The sequence below is a fragment of the Pteropus medius genome, unplaced genomic scaffold, assembly GCF_902729225.1.
Source record: "Pteropus medius unplaced genomic scaffold, Ma_sr-lr_union100, whole genome shotgun sequence".
Taxonomy (NCBI): domain Eukaryota; kingdom Metazoa; phylum Chordata; class Mammalia; order Chiroptera; family Pteropodidae; genus Pteropus; species Pteropus medius.
In genome coordinates, this window is record NW_024351729.1 from 16,313,589 (window position 1) to 16,328,285 (window position 14,697).

Here is a 14,697-nt window from a genome sequence, read left to right on the forward strand (position 1 = left end):
ATTCCACTCCTAGCAATATTAATCTCACATGTACAATAATGATAATTTTTATAAAAACAGATTATATTTTTACATAATACTCTGAAACTTTCTTTTTCTTAGTTCATAATATATACTTGTTACCTTTTCCCCTACATTGAAGTATGTTGTATTGCCAGTTCTGGGTCACTTAATACAAAAAATATGTGTCAAGTTTTCTTGTGTCAATTGAATTCAAAATCTTATCCTCGGGCACTTGCCTCAGAAAGGATTTTGTTATCATAATTGTTTATTTGCATTTATAGAAATGATAGTCTAGCTCCATTAGGAAAGGCAACACAATTATTAACTAAACTCATACCATACACTACGTGTAGGGGTGACACAAAAATCAGTAAATTGTGTTCCTGTCCCGAATCTAGTGTAGGTGACAGACAGGAGTAATTACAGACTAAAGCCATTCATTTTAAGTTCCACAACAATGGTTTAAGTGAACCTGCTTGGTAAAATAGAGGAGGGAAAGACTAATTCTGGTGAGGGGAATGACAATACATTGCTAAGGAAGTGCATTTTGCATTCGACCTCAAAGGTAGTATTGAATTTTGAAAACTGGTTAAGGAGAAGGCCTGGTGGGAACAGTGTGAGCTAAAGTATCTCATCCTAAAGGATATGACACTCTCAAGGAAATGTGAGAGTATGTGTGTACAGGGAGGGGTAGAACATAAAGTTGCAAAGATATCTCTGGGCTAGATGATGGAGGTCCTTAAATGGAAGGCTAAGGCATCTGGTGTTGGATGTAAAAGTCAGATCGATGCTTTCTGATTAAGTGGTCGTCTTTCACATACAGCTATGTTACATAACATTCCTTGTTTATAAATATCTTCTATGAAAAAACCGGAGTTCTTTTAGAATAAGAGATCATTTCTTACTCATCTTTATAGCCTCAATACCTAGTAGAGACTGTCATATTAAGCATTTAATAATTGTTAATTGACCTTTTGAAAAAGTTATTTACTGAGTAACTGTGAGCCAAGTTCTCACACAGGCTACTTCAGTCCTCTTGTAAGATAGATATTATTAAACTCATTTAAAAAAGAAAATATTACTCAGAAAAGTTAAGCATTTTGCTTGGAATCACACAACCAAAGAGCTATAGTTCAAATTCAGGTCTGCCAGACAGCCAAGCCCTGTATTTTCTTCCTTCCTTCTTCCTTCCTTCCTTTCCTTCCTTCCTTCCTTCCTTCCTTCCTTCCCTTTCCTTCCTTCCCTTCCTTCCTCCCTCCCTCCTCCCTCCTCCCTCCCTCCCTCCCTCCTCCCTTCCCTTCTGCTTTTTTCTTTCTTTCCTTCCTCTTTCTTCCCTTGCTACTCCAGACTACTTTCTCATAGAAATTCCTATGTTTAGAGTGAATTTTTGAGTTATGAGAGTACATTTGTGTTAGGGTATACTTACAGTGGAAAATTATTTGCTGTTTACCTGAAATTCCAAACTTAAGTAATTATCCAGTGTTTTTATTTGTTAAATGTTGCATTCCTACTTATGTATAGTTAGCCTTCTTCAATTAGTCCAACTAATATCTTCTGTTCCTTTCTCTCGCTTTTTCTTTAACACTTCCAAATGCAGCGTCTAACGGCCTAGATGTGCCAGAAAGTGTTGTGATTCACTGTGCGAGGTTATTTTGCAGATTTAAAGGAATGTGATGGAGGCCTCCCTCACTATTTGCTTGCATTTAATGTCGTCAGACCCCATCGTCTTTGGAAAAAGAGATTGTGATTCTGTTTTGTTTGTTTTTTTTTAAATGGATTATCACATGTAATATAAATTTCCTCTCAGGAAATTTGAGAAAACATAGCACTCATCATGGAATTTGAGTCAACTATGTGCTAAAAAGCTTCTGTGGGGTATACTAAAAAGGGATACCAGTTATCTGCTTCCTGGTACTCATAATGAAAATTTTTATTCTTTTTTCTTACCTATGAAAATTATGGAGTATTTCAGCATATAAAAATATAAGGACTAACAATAAACTATACATATACTTCTGCATCTTGCTTTATACATCCAACGTTGTTTTTGAGATTTACCCATATTGATATATGTTGCTCTAATTCATTCATTTTCTTGACTGTATAATATTTCATTGTATAAATGCACCAAAATTTATTTATCTAATTTCCTTTTTATGCTAAAATGAGCGTTTCCTTAAGGTATATAGCATGGACTTGCTAGTCCATCTTCAATTTTGTAAGATATCGCTGAACAGACCTCCAAAGATGAATCTCAGCTGTATATTCCTGTCATACTGAGAGTTCCCAATGCTACAAGTTCTTATCAAAACTTGAAAAAAATCAGTCTTTTAAAATACCTGTCAATCTGAATGAGTATAAAAATGGGCTTTTATTTTAATTTGCATTTCAATTATTAATAAGGTTGAGTTTTGTTAGTAGTATGCTAATTAAGAATTCAGATTTATCTTTTGTAAATTACCTGCGTGCACCCTTTGCCTATTTTACGACTAGGTCTTTTGTCTTTTTCTTATTCATTTGTAGGAACTATTCATATATTCTGAATATATATAATTTTTATATGGTTTATAAATATCTTATCTCAGTTTGTGGTGTATTATTTTATTCATGTGTTGTATACAGTTTTTAATTTTAAAGTTGCCAAATTAATTTTTTCTTTTATAGTTTGTTTCTGCTTTTTTGTTTAAGAAATCTTTTATAAATTTAAGTTCTTTAATTTCTTAATATTTTCTTCTATATTTTATATTTTGTGTATGATATAAAATTGGGATAAGTTTTTAACATATGAATAATAAAGTGTCTCAAGATGAGGTATTGAATAGCCCATTTTTTTCACCCCTACAATACTTCTAAGAAACAAGTGTTCATATATCTGAGAATCTGCTTCTGGAATTTCTTCTGTGCTCTTTTGATCTATTTCTCTATGCCTGTGCTAAAATCTCAATGATCAGTCACTATAGTTATATAATAGCCATGTTATACAGAAGGATGGTTTTCCCAATGATTTCATCTTAGAGAAACATCATATACAAGTGTGTCGATGGTTATGGTTAAATTAAAATACATTTAGTACTAAATGTATGATCCATAGAAGAGACCAAGCACTTCCTAATTCCCTCCAGTTCTCTCATTTTTATATTGTAAAGAGGAAATTAGACTCTTGGCTAAAAGATCTCTTTTTCTAAATTCAGGTTTTGCAAAGTGTACTTAGCATGCTTGAAGGTCACCGCTGATGAACCATTTAGAATCAGGCTATTAATATTCACAGAACATGCCTATGTGAAATGGATGACTATAAAATATTCTAGAAGCCAACCTTGCAGTGCTTTCTGGTAGCATTAAGTGAAATCCCACTAAACAAGGGAGATTAGTGTCACTAGTAACAACTTTGCATATTTCATCTCACTATAATTTTATCAAAAAATGAATCTAATATACATAAAACTTTGGCTTTGAGAGTTGGTTACATTTTTTTCATTTATTTTTTCCCCTTTTTCTACTTACTTAGTTTTACACCCATTGCTGGATAGCTTTACATTAAGGATACTTATAAATATATTTCACTATACTTGAACATTTAAGCAGTTTCTACTGGCTTCCTCCTGAGAAAGCAGAACACTTAAGTACACATTTACCTTCTTGCTCTCATTTCCTAGAATTTGTCTACGTAATCTGAAATTTATGTCCTGATCTTTTTTTTTCCATTATGCATCTTCTCCAAAAACTACTTTTAACATTAACAATAATTATTTGTATAATTCTCAAATCTATTTTAAATTTTATATCTTCTCCTAACTCAAGTTCTTTATTCTGATTTGCATGTCTTACGTCTTGAATGAAAATTTCATAACAAAATTTCTAGCAACGTTACCTAACCATACAGCCTTTACATGTGGGTTGTAGGAAGTCCATCGATCCTCTTTCAAGGTAGTCTCCTGGACTATCAATCTGGAGATTCAGGCAAGACTGGAATTTTTCCCACAATTATTGCTCTGTCCCCTTCTTCTCACCATCTCATCTTCTGATTGAGGGGATTTTAGTGTGAAAGGGGTGGGGGGTGGGCAGAGAGAGAACCCCATTCTGATTTGGCTTCCTCTGAACCTGTATGAATGGTAACTGGTGTTTCTTCCTCCTACTTTTTTTTTTTTTTCTTCTAGTTGCTATCTTTCTGGTAGAATTTATTCAAAATGTCATGTCTTTGGTGGGACTTAAAACTTCCCTCACAAGTAGTAAAGGTCATTCATGTACTCAGGAAATAATATCTCAAGTGCTTTCAGAGTATGGGCAAATATCTTGTCAAATTGGATTGGAGGTGTCAGAACTTGGATTGATTTGGCTGTAGTGCTTAATAAATGTTGGTTGAATAAATAATGCATGAGTTCCAATTAGAGCAGGGACAGAGGACTAAACTGTCATAGGGTTTTCTACATTATCTGAGCAAATGCCAGCTCATGAGAAATGCTTCAATTCGTCTTTGCTACCTCCCTTGTTGATGTGTTCCTGGTTAAGAATTCTTAGTATTTTCTTAATTAATTTCATAGTGATTCCATATCCAGCAGTTGCAGGTTTTTAATTGAAAGCAGTTTACTTAGTAAAATGTTGCTAATCAATATAGATAACTTGCAATAAGGATTATTATGCACTTACAGTCACTTAAATAATTTCAGAACACCCAGAAAGTGGTTTTAATAGCTAAATTTAATGGCAACTGTTTGTAAAGATGTGAAGGTCTCTTTGAATGCATTAATATTTAACATGTAGCATGGAAGTCTCTGGACATGCATATTCTCTTTCCAAATGGAGCATTTGAGGCAGTGCAAAGTTCTCTTGCAAATGCAGTACTATTACATTTAATTGAATGCTATTGGGGAATACAATGGGCTTAAAGTGGTATTTGTGTAATTCATTCTAAAACACATCTAATAGTGTGAGAGATTCAAAGGGAAAAGGGGCAAAGCTTTGGCTATGGTATTAAAATGAACACCAGCAGGATATTTCTGAACTCTCTTTTCTGAGTCTATTTGTTCTCTGTGTTCAGAGATTATGTGAACAATATTCTTTTTTTTCTAAGCAGCTCAATAAAATGAAAAAGGGAACAGTCCAAGGAGTGATGCTGGGGAATGCTCATAGCAAAAAGACATCTGGAATCGGGAAGACTTTCCTACTAGACGTTTAGATGATTCAAAAATATAATGTTTTGTTTCTTTAGTCCTCTTCAGCGCAGAGGCTATTAACTGCCTGATCTTTTGGAAACTGGTATCACCCATTTAATTATCATTTTAACAACTGCAGTGGTGATATAATTGTAGAATTCGTAACATTTCGTGCTTGCTCTGGCAAGTTTGAGTATGAGTTTTATCAGCATATATACTAGTTTATTTTCTTCTCTCCTCTTTGTCCTAACTATTGCTCAGACAGGTTTTTGGATTGCAGGAACTATTAATCATTGACAGGAATGAGTGCCTAGGATGTGTGTGGCACAATACTGGGCTACAGGTGCAAATTTGGATTTTACAACCGTTGCATGGCTGCCCTTGCTAGGATCCTGAGGGATGTTCCAGGCTTCCACACAGCATGTTACTCTCTAGGGATCTGACTCTGAATCCTGCCTGGTCTTCTACCTTACTTTGTCAGAGCAGTGTGAGTTTTGCCGACTCCTTTTCCTCATTTGATACAGGTAAATAAGACCTGCTTCTATTTATCTTTTTGCTGAGGTGTTGATGAAGTTTTGGAGCTTACCTTTAATAGCTAGAGAAAGAGGTGAGGAAAAATACAGGAAAAAGAGGCATCTTTAATACCCCAAACGAAACTGCCCTGAACCTAATTTTCCCTTTACCTGGTCTTTCCTGACATCTAAAAGTAAATGGGAGACACTTCTGGCCCATTTACCATGCAAACCAGCTGCAAGGGAGAGATAGAGAGTCGTAGAAAGGACATCGTATAAGGTGAATTCTGAAGGGAACAGAGTTCTCCAAGCAAGTGTTTGCCATAGAGCCTTGCCAATAAATCTTTATGACTTAGTACAGGGATCCATGTATATATCTCTTAAGACTCCATTTTGCCCAAGACTTATTGTATCTGAGCTTTTGCTCCTGATGAGAAAGGTGGAGGAAAGGAGAGAGGGAGGTCAGTGTTCATTCTTGAAGGGGAATTTTATTGCCATTTCAACAGTCCAAGCTGAGTATTTAAATATGTAATGCAGAACAGTTATCAAGTATATTGCCTATAATTTAATTTTAAATGCTTAAAACTTTAAAACACGGAGAGTATGATATACGTGCAGATACTTTAATATACATCCTAGGAACAGAAATGCTCATTACATCACTGGATCTGCAGCGTTTGAAAAACCCTCTTCTGGAATCTACACTCCAGAGACAATAAATACTTTAAATGTTGCTCTCTGAACCTCCTTAGAGAGCTCATTAACTTTATAAAGGAATTTAAGATGCTTTTTAAATGGTGAATTGAGTGGCGTTAAAGATATGCGGATTGGCTAGAGATATAGAACAGACACCTCTAGAAAAAAGTTTATAAATATGGAGAAATCAACAACTCACACCCTTTGAAAGGTGTTTTATTCCTAAGACCCATTTATTCCTGGTCCCCATAACACAAGCAGGAATTTAGTTGACTGCTCTGACGAGGAAGTTGATGATTCTGTTGATAGAGCACCATCATATCTGCACTGGGACATCATTTTGTGCAAGGTTCTCATTTGAGTGCCTAGAGGAGAGTGAAGTGATCTTCACAAAGCTTCCCAGAACAGGCTGTATGCCTATATGAATGCTTTTCCGACTGCTGATCAATTGATTTTTGTATGAATGACAGAATTCTATCTGAGATTTGCTTTCCTGGATAATATGCCAACCTGGTAGCCACATTACAAGGAGATATCTTTCTTCTCTCTCTCTCTCTTATTGTTAGAAGCTTACTGATATCAACCAAAAGGACTGGCCAATTGGGAAGCTCAAATTGGCTTGGGTCACTTTGCAATGCCAAGAAGAGCACTGATAAGCTAAGGCACAGTAGACACTAACACTTCTTGATAAGATGACCATATGATTTATTTTCCAAACTGAGACACATTCGACAGTGAAAAGGGGGCACAATTAATAATTAAGCCAGAACAATTGGCATAAATCAGGACACTCCCAAGATGCGTTGTCATTCAACTTCTTGAGATCTTATGTGCCTGTTACTATGCTAAGTCCTAAGGATAAAAAGTAAATATGTTTGCATTTATATCTGACAGGGGCGATGAGGTGAAGTTGACCAGCAGAATGTAATTCCTATTTATACTACATTCAATTCCAAAATTCCCATTTCCTCTACTGGATGTTTTCAGTCTGAATAGGAGGACTGAGAAGCACTATTTTTCTGGGACCTACTTTAGTCCCACCCTGGTGGAGTTTTTATTAATCTTTGAAATCTTTGCCCCAATTCATTTAAAAATAGTAACTTTGTTAATAAATGGCAACAAGAATTAGAACCTGGAGTTTCTAGCACAAATCCATTTTTTCAGTAATTTAAAGAAATGAGAAGGTAAGTTTCTAAGACAAATACAAAAAAAGAAAGTCATTTTTCTAATTTTCTTTTTTATTGAGGTGTGACTTACATAAAGTATACAATAAATTTTTACTGCCACCGAGACTGAGATATAAAATACTCTTAATGTCTCAGAAGGCCTCTTTATGCCTCCTTGGGAAGCCATTTTGAATAATTTCCAGGTAAAGCTAACATTCAAGATTTGTTGTCAAGTTTTATATTTAGTTTCAAGTCCTTTGAATTCTAAGGCTTGGGAAACTGCTCTAACAGCAGGAATTAGTAAATTCTTGCCATGACCCCAAGGAAGGAAGAAAAGAAGTGGAATGGGAAAGGAGCAAATAGAAAGATAATAGGAGAAACAGAAGAACAAGCTCTGCCCAGCTCTTCTTTCTCCTCACTCCTTCCAGATAAGATAAATAGCTATCTGTCTGCATCTTTAACAACATGCTTTCAAAAAATAAAAAAGAAACAGAATTATGATGTGTTAAGTGCTCAGTAGGAGCCTGGGAGCCAGGCGTCACGCTGGACACTTAATGTGCATTAGCGCGTTGAACAGTCACGACCACCTTATAAAGTGCAGAGCAGCAGCATCTCTATTTCACATGTGAGGGATCTGAAGTTCCAGAAATGTCAAGTGATTTGCTCCAATTAACACAACTTGTAAGTGTTGGAACCAGGATTCAAATCTTTTCTGCCATCTTAACAGTCTTCTGCTGGACGTATAAATGCTGTTCCACTGTATATGTATCTATAAAAAAATAAAAATAAAAATGGACTTATCATTGGTTAAATAACTTGATTGGCAAATATTTCTTTCCAGTCAATAGCACTGGTTTGCAGTGTATAGTCAGTTAAGCAGATAGGAAAAGGGGGAAGACAAAGATCATGGCAATTAGCCTTGCTTTCTTTTACTGTTTTCTATTTTTAGGGCAATATGTTAACTTGCAAAGAGAAACTTCATGTCAGCACTGAATCATCTATAACTACAGGAGAAGATATCTAGTAATCACAGAACTATGTCATTTGCAGTTATTATGGTTAGGAGATTTTTCCTGCTATTAAGAATTCCAAGAGGTCTCTACGCAGGGGAGTAAAAAGAAAGAACTGAACCAATTATCTGGAGATTTATAAAAAAATATTTATGTGAACCATACAAAATTGTAGTTTCGTAGGTCAAAAACAGTAGAATTAGCAAGGTAATATGATATAACCGAATATTATTGCAGTGGAAGAAAATTTGCGATTTGAGTAGTAGCTCCGTTCAAAGATGAAACTAAGTATTATTCTTTAATTCTAAAGCTGATGCCATCTCTATAAACAGAGCCAGAATCTATTTGCCTAGCCTTTCCACCCTGATCTTGAAAAATATCCTTTTCACTTAAAAAATCACCTAGTATACTCTCTCAGGAAGACATTAATTTACTTCTAAAGAGAGACAATTTTAAGTATGTCAAGACAAAGACATGGCCTCTGTGATGTTGCAGAACAGCTGCACGATTGACTTGCTGGACACTGGGTGTCCCTCAGGATGAATGTGGCATGTGGCACTTCTACTTGAAGAAGCTTCTCTCAGTGATAAGGCAGTATGGCCTTCACCAGTGAGAAAGTGCCAGGCCTTAAAATGGTAGCAAAGAGACTTGGGGACTAAAATAAAACTAAACCAAATGGTGGAAACATGCTCAACTCCTTAATTTATCTGATTAGAGCCAACAGGCGCCACTGTGCAGAACATTTGCTCCTGTCCCAGATGCTATTAAAACAGCAGTGGAACTATTTCTAGGCTTGGCTCCAGATTTATGGGGGATGAACTAACAGCGGATTTGGTTTCAGCCTGGAGTCACTGTGAAATGGTGACAAACTGCAGTCACTGCAAGTCTGTGAGCATCAAGTGTTCTCCAGAGTCCATACCAGCCTGGAGGAGATTCTTCAGCCCTTAAGGAACATTCTTCTAACTCCAGTTCCAAACCAACCCCAACTCCTCCTACCCTTTATTCTTTTAATACAGAAGCATGGTTGCTTAGACTTAAGGGTTTTGAGTAGAGTTTAGTTAATGTGTACTAACTAATGTTTAATCATCACCTCTTAAAATTGTACTTTGTTGCTGTAGAGGGTACAAAAGAAGGACAAAGGTATTTTTTGCTGTTCTGGGATCTGGGATAGTACTTACTGGTAACTTTGTCCTACGGCAGTGTGTAGAAATCCTGATGACCTTCTCCTGACCTTCCCCAAATCAGCAGGCCTTGCGTCTTCCTCTCCCTCCGCTCCCTCTCTCCCTCCATCGATCTGCCACTAGCTGTGTGTCCTTGAATTACTTAACCTCTTTGGGACTATTTACTCATTTGCAAAAGGAAACATTTGAAAATCTCTAGAGATCTTGAAAGTGCTAACACACTATGTGTGTAAATGTAAGAGTACCTTTATAGAGTAAAGGTGCTATTTAGAGAACTGTTATTTAAAAATTCTCCCCAAATTAGCCCTTTCAAACTCTGCTGTTAGGTGACTGACCATTATCATAAAAGCCAATTTACAGAAGTGGGGATTATTTTTCTAATAATTTAAATGAAATGTTTATTGAGCAACCGTGCTAGGTGCAGCGGCTTATCTGGGTTTGTTGGAACTGAATCTTACATGATTTAGGGGACTATCTTTATAAAAAGACAATTACCAATACAAAGGAGAGAAGAAATCATAAGTTGCCGTAGGTTTAGAGATTTAAATTCCTTGCTTCTGAGCTCTCTTTAGGCAACTTACCAAAATTGTTTATATATAGGTGCTTCTAATTGAACCTTGGCTTTCCCTGCTTATCTACATAGAACATTCTATGGCTCCCATCAACTCCTGCCACTCACTCAGTGAGGCCCATTCAAGTGAGCAAGCCTGAAGTTTAAGCTTCATAATGCTTCCAAGCCAATCTGCCTCTAAATCCTTTAGGGAATCAAGACCAATAAGATAGAATTCCCAGTCTTAAGAAAATGACAGTGTATCATAGTCATTAGACTCCCCAAGAAAAAAGCTACCTGGTGCTGTTCATCTACCTGGAACAGTTCCACAGGCCAGCAAAAGGATTCAAATGATGACAATGATTTATTTTATTTAAATTTCGAAGTAAGTCGATGACAATTATTCATTTTATTTAAACTTTAATTTTGAAATAAGTTTAGACTGACAGGTTGCAAAAGTAGTAAAAGTCGCCCACGTATTCTTGCCTCCCTTAGCATTAACACCTTACTATGTGCAATTATTGACACCAGGAAACTAACATTCTTATAATACTATTAACTAAATCGGAGACTTTATTTAAAATTTACCAGTTTTTCTCCAAATTGTCACCACTAGTCTATTTCTGTTTTAGGAGCCAGTTTGGGATCCCACATTGCATTCAGTTGTCATGTCTCCTTAGCCTTTCTCTTTGTGACAGCCCCTCAGTCTCTCTTTTACTTTTATAATTTTGATAATTTTGAAGAGTATTGCTCAGGTATTTTTTTGTATTTTTCCCAATTTATATTGTCTGATGTTTTCTCATGATCAGATTGAGGTTATGCATTTTTGGCAAGAATACTACAGAAGTGGTGTTATGCTTCTGGATCATAAACCACTAATATTATTTATTTTCTTGCTAAACTGTTTCAGCATTGGACCCTTAGGAGCTGCTTCAGGCCAGCTCTTCTGTCATTTCAACATTCCCTAAAACTTTGGCTAGCATTTCTTTACTTTGTGGCCCTAAAAGATGTTCCAAGTTCAGCATATATTTCCCCTTTTGCAGTCCTGGCATCGATCACTTCCGCAAGAAGCCTGATATCAGGCCTTTTTGGTTAGGTTGTTCTTCTCTTTGTTCCTAAAATCCTGGGACTTGGAAGAGTTATTTCCTAAAACGACTCAAATATATGCATTATTAATCACTAAGAGTGGGCCTATGTGTTCCTTTTCTAAATTGCAGTCGTAAAAGAACCCGGAATATGAGTTCTGGTCAAACCATCAAGGGCTAGGTATGCTAAAGAACTTCCAAGCAAGCCTTCCAAGGCAGTTGCTAAAGCAATACGTCATCCTTGACATTTTCCTTCCCTCATCTCCTGTATCCAATGGGCCCCCACCTGTCAGTTCTCACAAGTTCATCCTCTCTGCTTATCCTCACTGCCATTTCTTGGGTTCCGGTCCTTGCCATGGCTTTCCTGGGATATTGTACTGCCTCCTAATGGTCTTCCTGCCTTTAGATTTTCCTTTCTCCCACCCATCTTCCACATAGATGCATAAGTACTCTTGCCGTTTGCAAATCCAGCCTTATCAGTTCATGCTGCCAAAGAGGGAAGAGGATGGTTTTCTACATGTTGATGGTTTTTCTGAACCTATCATTAGTGACATGGCTCCTTAATATTGACAGCAGTGGTTCTCAAACTTTGGTATAAATCAGAATCAGCTGGAGGGCTTGTTACAACACAGACTGATAAGTTCCACCTCCAGATTTCATTGTCAGTAGGACTGGGACGAGGCTCAAGGATGTGCGTCTCCGGCAAGTACCCAGGCAAAGCTGATGATGCTGGTTCAGACAACATTTTCAAGGAAGGTATTATACTCTTTATTCTGAAAAAGGTAATAAAGAGTTTACAAGAACACTTCAAGATTTATTACTGTTACACTACAGGTGAAAAGGATATTTTGAATAAGAGAGTACCCTAGGCTAAAGAATCAGCCTAATGACTTGGGGACTCGGATCAGTTCTTTAAAACAGGTAATTAGAATCAGCATCCTCTCACAAGTCTGGAATCATTCTATGTGTCTGGCAACATGGCACAAAGTGAAATGGAGATTTGGCAATTCTGCTGTGATCAAGTTGAGTAACTCAGCCCTCATATCTGTCTGGGCTGGTGATAAGCTAACTAAGAAATTGCCAATCCTCCTTTGCATTCTGTTTTTGCTGTCAACACATGCCAGCCACCACAGTGACCACTCTTAGTCTTAATCACATCATACCCATCTACATAACCATAGAACTAGAGTTCTTCACCAACCCTTGGTGGTGTTAAGTAGATTTGGTAGTCTATGAACATGGATGGAAAACAATCACGTTAATTTTTACTAAATTCTAACTGAAATTAAGCATTTCTTTCAATCATTAATATAGGCAACTACCTGAGACTTTATCATTCATAGAAATCACCCATATTTTTACGTCACCTGATAAGTTATTTCTTTTCATCATGACTTCCAAATTAAGAGTTATCAGATATACCACTAGGTTTTATTAGATGCGCTAATAAAGAAGCACATATATTGCACATATTTAAAACTACTTTGATATCTATATTTTAATATAGTTTTCTTTTGTAATTCTACATATTAAAGTTATTTACGTATTTAAAACAAAAATTCTATGTACTTTTTGTATTAAAATATTATTCTTAGAAGGGCTCTATAGCCTTCAATAGACTGTTAAAGGAGTCCATGACATCAGAAAGATTAAGTGACCCCACTGTAGAAGGTAAGGTTAGGATTGAATTCTGTCGACATTTACTTTACAGTATAAATTTGGTACAATTTTTAGAAAGGAGTAGAAAAAACTCAGATTTACTCTAGATGCTCCAGTTTCCCTTTAAGGAGTTTATAAAATAATAGAATGGTTAATGAGTTGTAACAGAGTGTTTCTTTTCTAATACGTATACAAACTGCAAGTGAAACAGTCTTTAATTTCTTGGGCTACATGCTCACAGTGCAGTAATAGTTAAATTAATTTCTAATATATCTCATCTCATTATAGATCTATGCAATAGTCTCTTTCAATTTTAAATTGGGCTTCAGGGAAGATTAAATACTTAGGTATTCCAGTTTGTATAAAATTTCTAGATCCACACAAATTAGACTTCCTCTGTCTAAATGACCCTAATCATTCTAATTTAACTAGATGAAGCTTATTTCCTTTTGACAGAGCTTGTCATGTTGAATCTTACCCATGGAGATGAACAGCATGCCAAATGGGTAATAAGTATTCCAGATGTTGCCTTGCCACTTTCCAGCAAAGTTATTAAAAGTCAGTTGCTTCTTGTCTTTTTTTTTAATCCTCTAATATTGATGAGAATATAAACTTTTCTCCTCATTAAGATATGGCAATTTAAAAGTACAGTTAATGGGCTGCTATAGAGGAAGACGATTTTTATAAAAGTACCTATCCATTGTGAATGGTACTTCAAGGACTCTTAGGGCAATTTGAGCCTTGGTGGGACTGTGGATGGGCTAGAGAGCGAAGGAGGACGTGGAGATTGTGTAAGAGCTTTGAATTTGAGAGGTGGGGTGTGTGTGTGTGTGTGTGTTGGAGCGGACTGAACATCAAAAGAGCCATTTACTTTTGACTGGGAATAAAAATAAAAGTTGGAATGGCTACCACAACAGCCACTTGATTAAAATGACCCGCCCTAGTTACAGTGTGGCAGGAAGCCTAAAGGCCTCTTGATCCCCTTCTATCCATACCTTCATCCTATTCGTGCAGCTGCCCCGAGAGACCTCTTGGCGATGACCGCACCACTGAGGGCCTTTGGTGGGATTTCATGTATCTGCCCTCAGATTAGATATTCAGAGCTGAGAAAAACCTGATAATACTAATGATAATTATAATAATTTTCCAGTGTGATGGCTTCACCAGTCTCTTTTAAAACACTTGGAGCCTGGTGAATCTTAAGTGAATTTTCCTTCAATATAACCAAAATAAAAAACACAACACTTTAAGCTCCCCTTTATCGGGCCCTCTCTCCTTTTAAAGCCAGGCAAAGTCCTTTGTATTTCTAAAAGCATAAAAGTATGGTTTAATATTAATCTTGAGAAAGAAGAGAGGTTAAAATAATTGGTAGAGTGAATAAAGTTCTAGTATTCAGAAAACAGTCTCAACGGGCATCATAATATACATTTGAATAATCTTATATATCCAGTCTTGCACTCCCCTCATCTCTTATGATTTTGGCACTAGTTTGCAGTAACCTGATGTCCGGTTTAAACTGCTTTGACCTTTGAAGTGAAAGAAATTGACCATTAATGCCATGTTTGTTTCGAAGTCAATACTTGTAGCATTTTCAATATGTCAAAATGGTTATGTGGACTTTTGATGTAGACGTCATTTCCTCAAATGTCACAGAGAAGTGCTATTCTGGGTCCGAGTATTTT